This window comes from Propithecus coquereli, unplaced genomic scaffold, assembly GCF_000956105.1.
Source record: "Propithecus coquereli isolate 6110/MARCELLA unplaced genomic scaffold, Pcoq_1.0 Scaffold77, whole genome shotgun sequence".
Taxonomy (NCBI): Eukaryota; Metazoa; Chordata; class Mammalia; order Primates; family Indriidae; genus Propithecus; species Propithecus coquereli.
The window spans coordinates 6538213-6552442 of record NW_012153840.1 but is presented as its reverse complement, the minus strand read 5'-3'; the positions used below and the strand labels follow the sequence as shown (position 1 = coordinate 6552442).

Here is a 14230-nt window from a genome sequence, read left to right as displayed (position 1 = left end):
TTTCAGAGGCTCTTAGGCCCTTTATTTGGTTGTTTTCCTGTGCATAAAAAGAAAACTTGTTTTGAAGAAGGGCAAGGTGCAGCTTCCAGAGGCACCTGGGACGATGCCCCTCCAGCCGCGGGCGAGCCGGGGGGCGAGGAGGCAGGCGAGGCGCGGGAGGACCTGTTGTTTTTCCTGTTGCAAGTCGAAAGGAAACAAAGTGGGAAGTGGAGTGTGCGGGCTGTCAGCAGGCGGAGCGCCCCACCGCGCCCCGCCTCCGGCCGTCGAGGCTCAGTCGCGCCCAGCGCGCTCGCTTCGAGCGGCCGCAGGCCCAGCCGCCAGCCGCGCCGGGACAGGTAAGGTGGGGAGAGGACCGGGGCCAGGGCTTCGGGGACCGTGCCGTGCTCGGAGCCCGCTGGAGGACGTCTCTCCAGCGCGCGCAGCCCGCGCGCCCTGGCCGGGCGCCTCTCCGCTTCTAGCGAGTCGGGCACCGGGCGCCCCCCGGGGCCGCACCGCCCAGACTGCGCTCTGGGCCCGGGGCCGTCCCCTGTGGGCCGGCCGAGAGGGGCGCGCAGCTCCCCTGCCCCGGTACTGTGTGCGCTGCCGAGCCGGACTAGGGGCGCTGCGGCCGGGCGGCGCGGTCCCCGCTGCGCCCCCAGTGGTAGCGCGGCCTCCCGGGCGCCGGCTGAGGCGCGAGGCGATGGGAAGCGCTCCCAGCGCCGGGGACCCGCACGGCGCCTAGGTCCGGGCTGCGCTCCCGCTAGCGGCGTCGCCCGGTGCGCCCGTCCAGGCGCGGGCGAGGGCCGCGCACCGCTGGCCTGCGCTCGGGCCCCGCGCGCCCTTCCCAGCGCCAGCGAGCGGGGCGCGGGCCGGAGAGCGGCGGGGCGCGAAGTTTCCGGGCGCTCCCTCCCCGCGCGTGGACGCGCCGCTCCACCCGCGCCCCAGGATGCCAGCGCCTGTCGCCGCCTGGACTGCAGCGGCACAGGCGACATCGCCCCCGGATCTGTAGCTGAGCCCGGGTTACGGCGGCAAAACCGCCTCCAGCTTTGCATTTCCGGACTTTTTTTTTTTTTTAAATACTCTTACCCGTAATTCAGTCTGAATGGGGCTTTTTTTTTTTAATCGAGTTTCCTGTTTTTATTTAGGCTTCCTCTTTGCGCCTTCTTCTTTGAGATCGAGGAGAAGGGAACTGAGACGACCTTTCTTGGACACCAGAATGAGGCCACTGCTCACCACGCTCTGCCCTGGCGGGACGTGGGAATTCAGAGAGTTAGGGAAGCACCGATGGGAGGCTCCGAAAAGTGCGTTCGTGGCTGATGGTGGCGTAGAGGGTAGGGATGGATTTCCGGGGTTGGGGGTCCGGGCGCCCTGGGGCGGTCCACATACTGGGTCCCCGTGCGGCACTCTTGAGATCTGCCCCATTTGCGGGTGGAGCGCTGGGCTGATTGGGCAGCTGTCACTTGGTTCGGGTGCCCCCTGGAAGGAGGGACCTGTGGGTCCAGAATCCACCTCTGAGACGAAGGGTGTATGTGGGGCAGGTGTGCCTTGCGGGTTGTCCGAGGAACTTTGAAACTCAGGAGCGATGTCTCCATTTTACAGTTGAGGACTCTAAGGCTCAGGAAAGTTAAAGAACTCACCGACCCACACTCCTCGCACTCCCTGCCGGTTGAGAGGCTGGAGCGCTTTACCACGCTAAGTGCTTGCAGAATAAGGAGAACGTCCTCAGTTCTCTTGGTGTGGGATGGGGAGACTGGGGGTGTCCTTTCAGAGGTGCAGTCTCTAAGGTACCCTTGAGATACTTCTCTGTGAGATCCGCTACTGCCCTGACCCTAGGGTTTGAGTGCTGTGACAGGTGGGGAGGAGGATTCTTCCTGAGGTCCCTGCTGCCACCAAACACAGGGAGATAGAAGTGGGGCTTTCTGTCCACTCTCTGGAACAGAAATTGTCAACCCTTTCACATTTCCGTGGTCTGCTGGAGTTTGACTTCTTGGTGTCAGGATTCCAGCCCTCTTGGCTGGTGGGAGGACTGTCCTGGGGTTGACTCTCTGGGTGCTGTCACGAACTCCTCCAAGCAATGGAAGACGCCCTGGGGTGCAGTGGGGGAATGCGCTTAAATCCCATTGCCTGCTCTGGGGACAACCAAGCTCACCTCCTTCTGAGCCCTGTCCCCCTACCCCTCTGCCATGTACAGAAACGGCACTGGCCACACTGCCAACATAGACGTTTCTGGAACATGGTGAGTGCTGCGCTCCTCTTCTAGCAGGACAAGGTGTCTTTCTGCAGCCTCTGTCCACGCTGCCGCCCTGTCTTCATACTGTGCTGTGGGCTCCATTTCTTCTCCTGCTCTACTAAGTTTAGCCAGTATCTCCTGAGATCCCCCTGGGGGCCAGGGGCTCTGCTAAGAGAAATAATTAGAGACCAGCCTCTAGAGCCAATTAGGTTTTGCACCCAGCCCTGCAGTGTTGAGGGAGGGAGTTCATGGGGGTGGGAGCGCGGGTTGAGAGGGACAGTTCCTGGTTCACCTTGTTTTTCTTCAACTGCACAGTTAAAGGGAGAAGTGAATGTGCAAGTTATGAAGCAATTCCCCTTTGGCTGGCTTATTTTTCAAAACCATTTTTGTTTAGAGAGCAGTTCCCTCCCTCCCTGAGGCCAGCTGCTTCTGTGGGTCTGATGGTGAGGTTTGGGGCCTCAGCAAACGTTTCCTTACTGTGGGACCTTTGTAAAAGCTCCTTCAGCCCGGAGTGAGGCTTCAGCCACCAGCCAGGGGACAGATGTGTTTCTGAGCAAAGCTGTTGGAGGGGACGGTCCAGAAGCAAGTGCTCCAGGAGCGTGGATGAGAGGAGAGCCCCATCTGCGGAGGGCGGCAGAGCTTGGCTTGTTTGGAGGGAGGGAAGTGTTATCATCTTGGTGCCAGTGACATTGTCTCATAAATAGCAAGGTTTGCAAAACTCCACCTCTCTCCTTGCCGTTAATACTAAAATGAATTGTCTTTAATTTGGTTGGTGGAAATCCCCCACAATCATATCAGAAATGCTGCCAGTTTCAAGGTGGAAAAAAAAAAAAAAACCCAGGAACCTCCCTCCACACTCCCCTCTCATTGCAGCCAAACACTGTGGCTCGCTGTGGGTCCTACCAAAATATGAGCCACTCTCCTCTCCCTGGGGGCCGGCGTGGTCCCTGGGGCCCACAAAAGTTCCCCTTATGGCTGCGCTGGCTGGATATGCATGAGAGGACCCCCCTCCCCAGAAGTGACAACCTCACCACCTCTGATGAGGGTCAGGGCTTCTGCTAGAAACGGCTGCCTTCCAAGGCCCCCTACTTTCTGAGCACAGGAAGAGTGACTGGAGTGATGGGGGTGGCATTTCGAAAGTGATGTTTCAGTCAGCTTGTTTCACTCACATTGGGGGAAATTGCATCCACTTAGAGAAAGTGCCGGGAGTGGGGCTGAGAAGCTGCAGGAAGGGATGGACCTGCTTCGGACTTTTGGTCCCGGAGGGCTGCGGAACACGTTGAGCATCCCTGATCTGAAATGCTTGGGACCAGAGTGTTTCGGTTTCGGATTTTTTTGGATTTTGGAATATTTGTTTTATATGCTCACTGGTTGAGCATCCCAAGCCCGAAAATCTTAAATCAGAAATGCTCCAATGAGCATTTCCTTTGAGCATCCTGTTGGTGTTTACAAAGTTTCAGATTTTGGAATATTTCAGATTTCAGATTTGGGATGCTCAACCTGTATTAGCTTTATGTGGCTGCTGTGACAAATGACCACACGCTTTGTGGCTTAAAACAACCGAAATGCCAGGTGCAGTGGAGTTCTGGGCTGTACTGGGCTATGCCAGTCGAGTGTCTGCACGAAGTTCAGCATCAATACCGTGGCCTCCTGGGAGTGGGGACCACCAGGTTGCCCAAGGAGGGGTGAAACCCGCCCACCAGGAACAGAGCAGGTCAAAACTCCTGTGCTGATCGGTGGTGCCATCGCACTCCAGCCAGGTGACAGGAGACCCCGTCACCGAAAACAACAGAAATGTATTTTCTCCCAGTTCTAGAGGCCAAAAGTTCAAAATCAAGGTGTCAGCAAGGCCTTGTTCCCTCTGGGGACTGCAGGGGAGAATCCTTCCTGGCTTACGCAGTTTCTGCTGGCTCTCGTGCCTGCATCACTCTAATCTCTGCCCCTGCCTTCGCGTAGCCTTCTCCCCTGCGTGTCTGTCTTCTCTTCTGTCTCTTGTAAGGACACTTGTCATTGGATTTAGAGCCCACTCAGATAGTCCAGGATGAGATCATCTCGAGATGCTTACTTACATCTGTAAAGACCATTTTGCCACATACTTATTTTTCCAAATAATGCACAGGTCCTGGGAGTTGACACACGGACCTATCTTTGTCAGAGTCACCATTCCGCCCAGTACAGATGGACAGGAGTGTGTTTCTTTCTGTGTTTTCTGAGCATGGTATTGAGCGCTGCCATTAGGTTTGCAGGGAACCTGCCCTGTCCTGCCACTTTCCCCTGGGTGACCTTAGGCAAGGATGTCAGGGTCCCCAGTGGTCTCTGCTGCGCCATTATCTCCGCCTGACAGCCCCCTTCCCCAACCTCATGGGGTCCCAGTAGCAGAAAGGAAAACTTCTGGGGTTCCCAAGGAGACAACTGCTCCTCCTCTTCTCTCTCCCCTGAAACTCCTCTGAGTTTGAACTTTCTTCTGCTGAGCAGCCTTCAGGAGAGGCGGGAGCAGGGCTTAGCTGGTGGAGCTGGGAGGGGCTTGGGAAGCCCCTCATTATTGGAGCTTGTAGGAAGGGCAGGTTGAGGACATGGGGGGTGCAATTGGGCTCAGGGGCTCCAGGGCTCTCTGGCAGTGCTGGGCCACGCTCCCGCCTCAGCCACAGCAGGGGCATTGCTCTGGTCGTGAAATCTGGGAGAAGTGCTTGCTTACCAAGGAAGCAAAATCGTAGTCTTGTTATTGACACTTTGGAAAGTCATTTGTGTCAGGGTGAGGGAGTGGTAGGGGGGAGGGGACTGCCATATGGAAGAAAACGTGCTGGCTTTGGAGACAGCTGAACTGGGTTTTAATATCAGCCACTTTTTTTTTTTTTAAATTTGAGACAGGGTCTTGCTCTGTTGCCCAGGCTGGAGTACAGTTGCGAGATCCTAGATCATAGCTCATTGCAGCCTCAAACTCCTAGGCTCAAGTGATCCTCCCGCCTCAGCCTCCCAACGTGCTAGGATTACAGGAGTGAGCCACCATGCCTGCCCCTGCCTCAGCCACTTTTTTTCTGCTGGGTGACCTTGGGCAAATTGCTCAACCTTTCAGAACCTCAGGAGCCCTAGTTGTAACACTGGAGCAGCAACACTGTTAGCCTTCAGGATTTCACATATTGCCCTGTGTGAAGCGCCAGGCACGCGGCAGTCCCGGTGGTGTCGGTAGAGAAGCAGGTGTGGAGTGGGGGCTGCAGAAGCCGGTTATTAGCATCCCGTTAGCCCAGCACAGCACTACCCATTGGGTGTCCTTGCCATTCTCTGAATACTTGTGTTTTAATTTAATTAGTAATTTGATTTGGCCAGGCGTGGTGGCTCACGCCTGTAATCCTAGCACTCTGGGAGGCCGAGACGGGCAGATAGTTTGAGCTCAGGAGTTCGAGACCAGCCTGAGCAAGAGCGAGACCCCGTCTCTACTAAAAAAATAGAAAGAAATTAGCTGGACAACTAAAAATATATAGAAAAATTAGCCGGGCATGGTGGTGCATGCCTGTAGTCCCAGCTACTTGGGAGGCTGAGGCAGAAGGATCGCTTGAGCCCTGGAGTTTGAGGTTGCTGTGAGCTGACACCACGGCACTCTAGCCAGGGCAACAGAGTAACACTCTGTCTCAAAAAAAAGAAAAAATAAAGTAATTTGATTTAATGTAATTAGCATTTTAATTTAATCGTGAATTTAATTTAATTACGTGTGCTTTTTAATCTTAATTTTGTTTTAATTATAAAATATTCATAATCTAAAATTTACCATGTTAAGCATTTTTAAGAGTCTAGTTCGGTGGCATTTAATGCATTCACACTGCTGTGCAGCCATCACCACCACCCACCCCCAGAAATACTTTTTTATGTTGCAGAATTGAAATTCTTTACCCATTAAGCACTAACTCCCCCTCTCCCCGTTCCTCCAGCCCCTGGCAGCCATTCTACTTTCTGTCTCTGTGAATTTGGCAACTCGAGGTACCTCACATAAGTGGAATCATACAGTATCTGTCCTTTTATGACGGGCTTATCTAATTTACATGATGTCCTGAAGGCCCATCCATGTGGTAGCGTGTATCAGAATCACCTTCCTTTTTCAGGCTGAGCATTGTGTACGTACCACATTTTGTTTCTTCATTCATCTGTGGATGGACACTGGCTTGCTTTCACCTTTGGGCTCTTGTGAACAATGCTGCTGGGAACATGGGTGGACCAATATCTGTTGAAGTCCCTGCTTTCAATTCTTTTGGGTCTATACCCAAATTGCTGGATCCTATGGTAATTCCGTGTTTAATTTTTTGAGGTGTTCGGCACATGCTTTTATAGTTTGCTTTTTTTCACTTAACATTGGCTCATTAGCAATTTTCCATGTTGCTTCATTTCCTAGGCACCCTTTTTGGTGGCCATAGAAGTGTCATAAGGTGATGTAGGGAAGAAAAAAAAATTACAGTTGCTGGGCGTGGTGGTGCGCTACTGTAGTCCCAGCTACTCGGGAGGCTGAGGCAGGAGGATCGCTTGAGCCCAGGAGTTTGGGGGTGCTGTGAGCTATGATGACACCACTGCACTCCAGCCTGGGTGACAGAGCTAGACCTGTCTAAGAAAGACAGAGAGAAAGTAGAAAAAACAACAGTGGTCATACCGGTGTACTTACTGATACCCATCCTCCCCCACCCCCTCACGCTGGGTGTGACAACGAGGACGAGGACGCCAGCCCTTCTCGCCTCCTCTCCCCGTTTTACACGGCCTCTCTTTCACTCGCCGATTCCACTTCTCGGTCAAACTGTTGCTCTGAGGAGGCCGTCTCTCTGGCCTCTGGACACCATGGGCTGTGCAGGGTGTTCCTTGGTCTGAAGAAATGGCGGGCGGTCAGCCACCCAAATCCATGCGGTATCTTCTGTCCTGGTTTTCTATGGCACCTGGAGCACCTGCATCTTCCACAGAGTAAGCAAAGCCCAGTCCAGGGTCAGGGTCAGTTCCTGTGAGGACCCATTTGCAGTCCCCCGGGGCTCTGGGCATCTGTCTCACTTGCCAGCCCTGTTCAGGGGCTCCCCCCCAGGGAGTCTGCCCTGGGGCCGTTGGCAGGCTGTCTCTGATGCCAGCAGACAGAACAGTTCTTAGTGGCATTGTGTGCCGAGAGGGCATAAGAGGAACATGTTTACGTTCAGCCCATCTCTGCACTGCTGCAGCGCCCGTATCCACTCATTTCTTGGCCCAGGTGGCTACCTCAGCACCCGGGGATATCTGCTTGTTATTCCAGTCGCCTTCCAAACCCAGAACGGAGTCCTTCTCATGGGCCTCGGCATGTCCGTCAGACGGCCGTGGCATGATGGGCCGTGGCATGATGGGCCGTGGCATGATGGGCCGCGGCATGATGGGCATTGCACCCTCAATTTTCCGTAGGGGCATCCCTTTAGTAGCCCAGGTTTCCACTGCTCCTGTAGAGCCAGGCCATTGGCCACTGCCCACGAGTCAGTGAAAACCCAAACACAAGCACTTTCACTATAGTCCAATTCTTCTATCACTGCTAGGAAAACAGCGTGCAGTTCAGCCCACCAAGCTGACTTGTTCTTCCCTTCTTCCATCAGAGTGGCATCCTTCCTATGGGATGTTGTCCGTTCACCTTGGAACTGCCACCTGCAAATCCACCAGCTCTTGGTCGGTTGGTCTAGAGCTGAGGATAGGGGGTTGTGAAACCCAGCAGCTCTGCACAGTGGCAGAGTCTGTCCTAGGAGAACGAGGCTCCCTTGCCTTCCCAGGTAGCAAGATCCTGTATAAACCGTTTCCACTGTATATGGAACTCTCCGGGCACTACCATCCCTATTTCTATATCACCTAAATCTACATGTTTTGTGTTTTCCAATACTAGGTAGGGAAGTATTCCCCAGCCAGATATAATAGCCATTGTCACAAAACACTTAGGTAAAGGAGACATAACTTCTTTGCATCAAGCCTGTGTAAACATTCTAACTTTCATAATCCTAACAGCCCTGACGTTCTTATATTCTCTCTGTCTAATTGCTGCCTGAGCCAGGGCTTCCCCAGTGGATCTTAGTATCACAGTGCGTGGACTCCCGAATACAGGACTACCCCAACAATCATACCCACTTGTACAAATAAGGATTTGGGTCCCCAGCAGAGGTTGAGCAAAGGGAACCTTGCCCATTTGTCTATTAGTTTCAGATCAGATTGCTCATTGTGATCTTTTCGCCTTTTAAAATTTCTCCAGGCCAGGTGTGGTGCCTCACGCCTGTAATCCTAGCACTTTGGGAGGCTGAGGTAGGAAGAGTGCTTGAGCCCAGGAGTTTGGAACCAGGCTGGGCAACATAGCAAGACCCCATCTCTACAAAAAATTAAAAAAATTAGTCAGGTCTGGTGGTATGTGGCTAAAGTCCCAGCTACTCAGGGGGCTGAGGTAGGAGGATAACTTGAGCCCAGGAGTTAGAGGTTGCAATGAGCTATGATGATGCCACTGCACTCTAGCCCGGGCAATAGAGTGAGACCCTGTCTCAAAAAAAAAAAGAGGCTGGGCACAGTGGCTCTTGTCTATAATCCTAGCACTTTGGGAGGCCGAGGCAGGAGGATTGCTTGAGCTCAGGAGTTTGAGACCAGCCTGAGCAAGAGTGAGACCCCATCTCTACCAAAAAGAAAGAAAGAAAAAAAAAACCCAGCCAGGTATCGCAGTGCTAGCCTGTAGTCCCAGCTACCCAGGAGGCTGAGGCAGAAGGATCACTTAGAGCCCAGGAGTTGGAGGTTGCCCTGAGCTACAATGATGCCACTGCATTTTACCCAGGGCGACAGAGTGAGACTCTGTCTCAACAAAAACAAACAAGGCAACTGAACACCCCTCCTCACAGCCTCCCACCCCTTCATAAAAAAAGAAAAAAAAAAAGAATGTTGTGAAACCATTATATTTCACTTAGAAAAATAATTTTTGGTCCAGTCTTTCTGGAAAACTATTTAGCCCCAAGAGCTATAAACATGTTCAATGCCTTTGACACAATAATGCTTGAATATGGGAAAAGCTATATGCTTAAAAATATCAATCACAATATTTTGAGAGTGGTAGTGTATGTGTGTGTGTAAGCAACACACATGTCCCTCAGTGGAGGATGCTTGAGCAAATGCTGGTGTCCCTGCTGTAGGACACTGTGATATTGTGAAATATATGTTTGGTGTTCACTTCCGTTTCTCATTTTTTATAGAGATGGGGGAGGGATGTCTTGCTCTTCCTCAGGCTGGTCTCAAACTCCTGAACTTAAGTAATCCTCCTGCCTTGACCTCCCAGAGTGAGAGCCACTACACCCGGCCTAGTTTCACAACATTCTTACCAGCATTGAGTAATATTAAAAGAAATGTTTTGCTAATATGCCTAAAGGTAATTACTTAAAACATATTTCTTTTATTACTGATGAATTTAAATAGCTTGTGTTCTATATGCTAGCTGTATCGCATGAGGTTTGCACTTCCTTAGGTATCTGGTGAACTAACTCTTCAGAAATTGGAAACATCTCTAAATTCAGTAAAGTAGCCGTTAAACCCTTGAACTCTGGAGTTGGATGGATTCAGATTCAAACCATAGCGCTTCTACTTCCCAGCTGTGTGACCTTGAGTAGATTACTTAACTTCTCTGATCCTTCATTTCTTCCTCTATAAAATGAAGCTTATGGGGACCCATTCCTAGGTTTGTCTGAAGGATTCAGTGAGAGACATTAGATAGTGAACATCACCAAGCACATAGCTGATGCTTAGTAAATATTAGCTGTTCTTGTTTCATCCAAAAGACCGCTAGGATGGCTAAATGGTAGAAAGGAGAGCTTTATTGGTGATATCAGTTTGCAGACTGGGAAGAGATAGTCTCCAGTGTGGACCAAAGGTGCTCTCTCACCTTTTTTTTTTTTTTTTTTGAGATGGAATCTCTCTGTGTCACCTGGGCTAGAGTGCCATGGCATCAGCCTAGCTCACAGCAACCTCAAACTCTCGGGCTCAAGCCATCCTCCTGCCTCAGCCTCCCAAGTAGCTGGGACTACAGGTGCGCACCACCAAGCCAGGCTAATTTTTCTATTTTTAGTAGAGATGAGGTCTCACTCTTGCTTGGGCTGGTCTCGAACTCCTGAGCTCAAGCGATCCTCCCGCCTCGGCCTCCCAGAGCGCTAGGATTACAGGTGTGAGCCACCATGCCCGGCTGGTGTTCTCTCTTCAAAGAGGAAATGGGCAGATTGGGTTTTATGCCTCACAGGGTCTGTATCACCCAATAAAGTCATACACATTCAGCAGGATTTTGGGGGGAAAGCTATACATATTTATGAGGGGGTTGAAGGTATGCGCATGCTTATCAGAAAAGAATATAAGGCCAGTCTTGTGTCCATCAGAGTTGTAGTGATTTGGGTTGTAAATCAGAGTTAGGAGGGGTCTGATAATTTGCCTGGTAACTCCTATTGTTAGGAAGTTTAGCAAGAGTGTGTTTTTTTCTTACAGCTGTAGGAATTTAGAAATTTGCCATGGCAGTTGGGCCCTGAACCCTCCACCTGTAGGTAACTTTTGTTTTCTTAACATTAGAGTCCATCCTAGTTGACAAAGGGGTGTCTATTTTGGTCTCTCATATCACAGTTGTTATTATTTTAATGTAAGTTAACAAGTCTCCATTCACCCTGAAGACTCGTCTTGTTTCAGTCTGTAACTGATGGATTTTTCTGCCATAGAGGTAGGTAGTCCTAGGGAGGGAGCTGACAACCACTTTCTGTCCCCGTGGACTGAGTCCTTGGCTGTGTTGCTGGACGTGGTGTGAGCCACCCAGGGCCAGCAAATGAACCTGCTGCCGGGTGAGGCTAGCCTCACTGAGCATGTGGGCGGGGCCGATAGGGCTGTTTCTGCAGGAACCCGGGTCCCCTGTGGTCCTGCAGCCTCTACGACAGGGAAATGGGGGGTGCAGAGTTACTCACGGTTTCCTTCAAGTCCAGAATTCTTGGTGACTGTTCCACTGTTTACATCCAGATGCTCCTTCATGCTGTTTGGGAAACTGAGGCAGCCCTGTGGATGCCCCAGGCGTTTCAGGAGACAGGATCTGGGGCTCTGATTCCAGCTTGGGTTGGTGCCTGTGGTGCCTGCTCTCACCGCCCTTTAGAGCAAAGTGGCCTCTGCTTTCAACTCAAGTGGGCCTCAGGCAGCCTTAAGGGAGAGTGTGAAGGTCAGGCAGAGTGTGCCTAATGCATGCATTTTCCTCTTCACTGCCGACCTGCGGTTGAGGGGTAAGTTAAGAAAACCAGGATCTTGCTCTCAAATAAACTGCTTCACGAGAAATTTCTTCTAGGGGGAAAAAAACCCCTAAACCCCCAACATTTCCACCTTACCCATCCTTCTCAAAAAATTCCATTAAAGATGTTTCTCGTGTTCATAGCCAAGGAAAGGACGAGCTCCCAGACCACATCTCCTGTTCTTGTTGGCTCCACAGGTCCGGGGGCCAAACCCCCAGGTCGTGAATCTTTTTTCCCTATGTGTGTTGTGATGAATATTTCAATAATACATCCCGTCTTCTGTCATTTGGAAATCAGTGATGAAGTGTGGTCTATTTTTAAGTTAAGTGCAGCATATCTAATACTTGATTGTTTCCTAAGATTTGCGTGGCTCCCTCTTTCAGCGGAACTGTGTTTTGAGAATGAACAGAAAGGTAGCTTAATGTGAGTGTCAAAAGCAAAGAGTTTTAGAATTAGACAGATAGTTTGTATCTTGGCTTTGACAACATTTAGGTGACCTTGACAAGTGGCTTAAGTCTCTGGGTTCTCATCTGAAAATTGGGATAACAGTATCTCTTTGACCGGACTGTTGTGAAGATTAGAAATAATGAGAAACCTGTATCAGGTTATGGGTACTGAAAAAGTTGCAGTTTTTGCCATTGGATGAATAAATCTTTGAGGGCCACGATGTGGCAGGGAGTGAGCTTTAAATGACAGGTGTGCCTGTCATACGTTGTTGAGGTTTGCAAGATGTAAGAAGGTTTATTCGTCCACTATCTTAGTCGATCCTCCCATGAGCGACTTGCATGGAACACACAGAGCACGCGTCAGTATCCCCATTTTGCACGTGGAAGTTGGAACTGCTTTGTTCTTTAACAGCGTGTTCCTCTCAGATGTGTAAAAGCCAGCGGCTTTAGTTTTTTCAGCTGTTTCTAGCTCTTCAAGGTCAGAAGGAGCTTGGGTGTCAGGGGTGAGGATCTCTGGAGGTGACATCTTGCCCAGGTGTTTTCTTCTCCCCCAGGGGTGGTGGCAAGAGCAGCTCCTGGCCCAGCTCACGGGGCCGGAACTGGAGAGGCCTCACCAGTGAGGTCTGCCATCATGTGACCTTGGCCACAGCAGTGGACTCTGGGTGGCCTTGTCACCTGAGAGCCACACCAGCAAGCTCCTGAATAGGCCAGCTGTTCTGGAGGCGGCCGACCCAGGAGCCCTTGTGCTGGAGGTTCCTAAGTGGAGTGGTTGGGAGATGGCCGGGCAGCTGGTAGTAACCTTGACCCTGGTGGACCATGCTTCTCTGACTTTCCCACCGTTCTTCCGGCCAGAAGAGCTAGGATGTGCAGCCCTGGCCTGCAGCAGCCCACCCCAACAGTGACCTTGCTTTGAAGCTTCAACTTCTATTTTTAATGCTAATGTTAATTTTACATTCTATTCCATGATATATCCATGTTTATTTTTCTATAAAGAATATTTTTCCCTAACTTTTGAGTCCAATGGATGCTCTGGGAAGATGTTTATGTTTTTTCTGTGGCTTCCGCTACTCCCAGCACAGCGACTCCAATCGGAGTTTCAAGAATGTGGATTGGGGCCAAGGAGTACGATGGGCCGCCAGACACAAGTGGGATGGGAAATGTGTAGTGTAATAGGAGCCCTTTTATCCTATGTGATTGGTTGGTTGCGCAACTGAAACTTTGGCTTAGGTAGAGAATTATTAAAATCTTTACCTCAAATCTAAACATCTTCTTTTCACTTGCAGCGTATCAGCGTACACATCAGCAGCCAGATGGCCGAGGGCTTTTGTTTGAGTAGGTTGTAGTTTCATCATTCTTTTTTCTCTCTCTTTTTTTTTTTTTCTGAGATATGGTCTCACTGCTGCCTCGAACTCCTGGGCTAAAGCGATCCTCCTGCCTCGGCCTCCCAAGTAGCTGGGATTACAGGTGCACCCCACCCCAACACCCAGCTTCCTGCCAATCTTTTACAGTTGTCTTGCCCAGTCTAATTCAACAGAAAGTTTGTTTTATTGGGTGGGTGACTTGCCTTTATTTGGTTTCTAAAGAACTCAGCTTCATTTTCATGGCAACCGCTTTTTCTTTCCACACCATATTGCACCTTGTTGTGTAAAATCACATTACGTAATTACAAAGGTGAGCAGCTGGCATCAGACCGGACCGAGCGCAGCAAGCTCTTGTTGGCGTGCAGAGGCCAGGGGAGGGCCGGACACCGTGGTATCCCAGGAATGGCCCGTTGGCCGCCAGGGGTCAGTGCTGAGGCCACCAGTTGGGGTATTCTGACAAGGGAGCAGAGAGCACAGTTCAGCCCGATTCTGCTAGATGTTGCTAGATGTCAGGGTAAAACGTAGCCATCGCAGAGCCTGCGCCACAGGCAGGGTTTGGCTCAGACATCCCGTCTAGACTATGAGAGCGCCTCACTTTGAGAACGAGCCCGGCGAGCTCTGGGACGGAGGCATCGTGTAGACCCACTTCATTTTATGTGGGTCTCGTCAGCAGCATTTGTACTTACGACTTTGACATTCACCAGCTCAAAATGGCCACTTTCATTAGCCTAGCTTGCCATTTCTGGGTCTAATAATGATAACCACGAACACTTTTTAGTGCGCACTCTGTGCCAGGCAGCGTTCTGGGTACTTTGAAAACACTAAACTAACTCTTCTTATGACAACCTGTGTGATGAGTACTACCGTGATCCCCCAGTGGGGAAACCGGCACACAGGAAGTTTAAGTCACCGGCCTAAGTAGTACCCAGCTGGAAAGTGGCAGAGCCAGCCCTTAACCTCTGTGCCGTG

At 51.1% G+C, this 14230-nt stretch overlaps 1 protein-coding gene across 3 annotated transcripts in view; it reads left to right on the top strand.

Moving 5' to 3' along the window:
* Nucleotides 1–14230, top strand: part of PIK3CD (phosphatidylinositol-4,5-bisphosphate 3-kinase, catalytic subunit delta) — a 51910-nt gene that overhangs the window by 2309 nt on the left and 35371 nt on the right. For 2 of the 3 annotated variants that reach the window (XM_012662647.1, XM_012662645.1), the window contains exon 1: nucleotides 286–335. The exons of the other annotated variant lie outside the window; for it this stretch is intronic. The gene's annotated coding sequence lies outside the window, so the exon portion shown is untranslated. Of the gene's footprint in view, nucleotides 1–285; nucleotides 336–14230 lie in introns of those variants that run through there. 3 annotated transcript variants of the gene reach the window in all.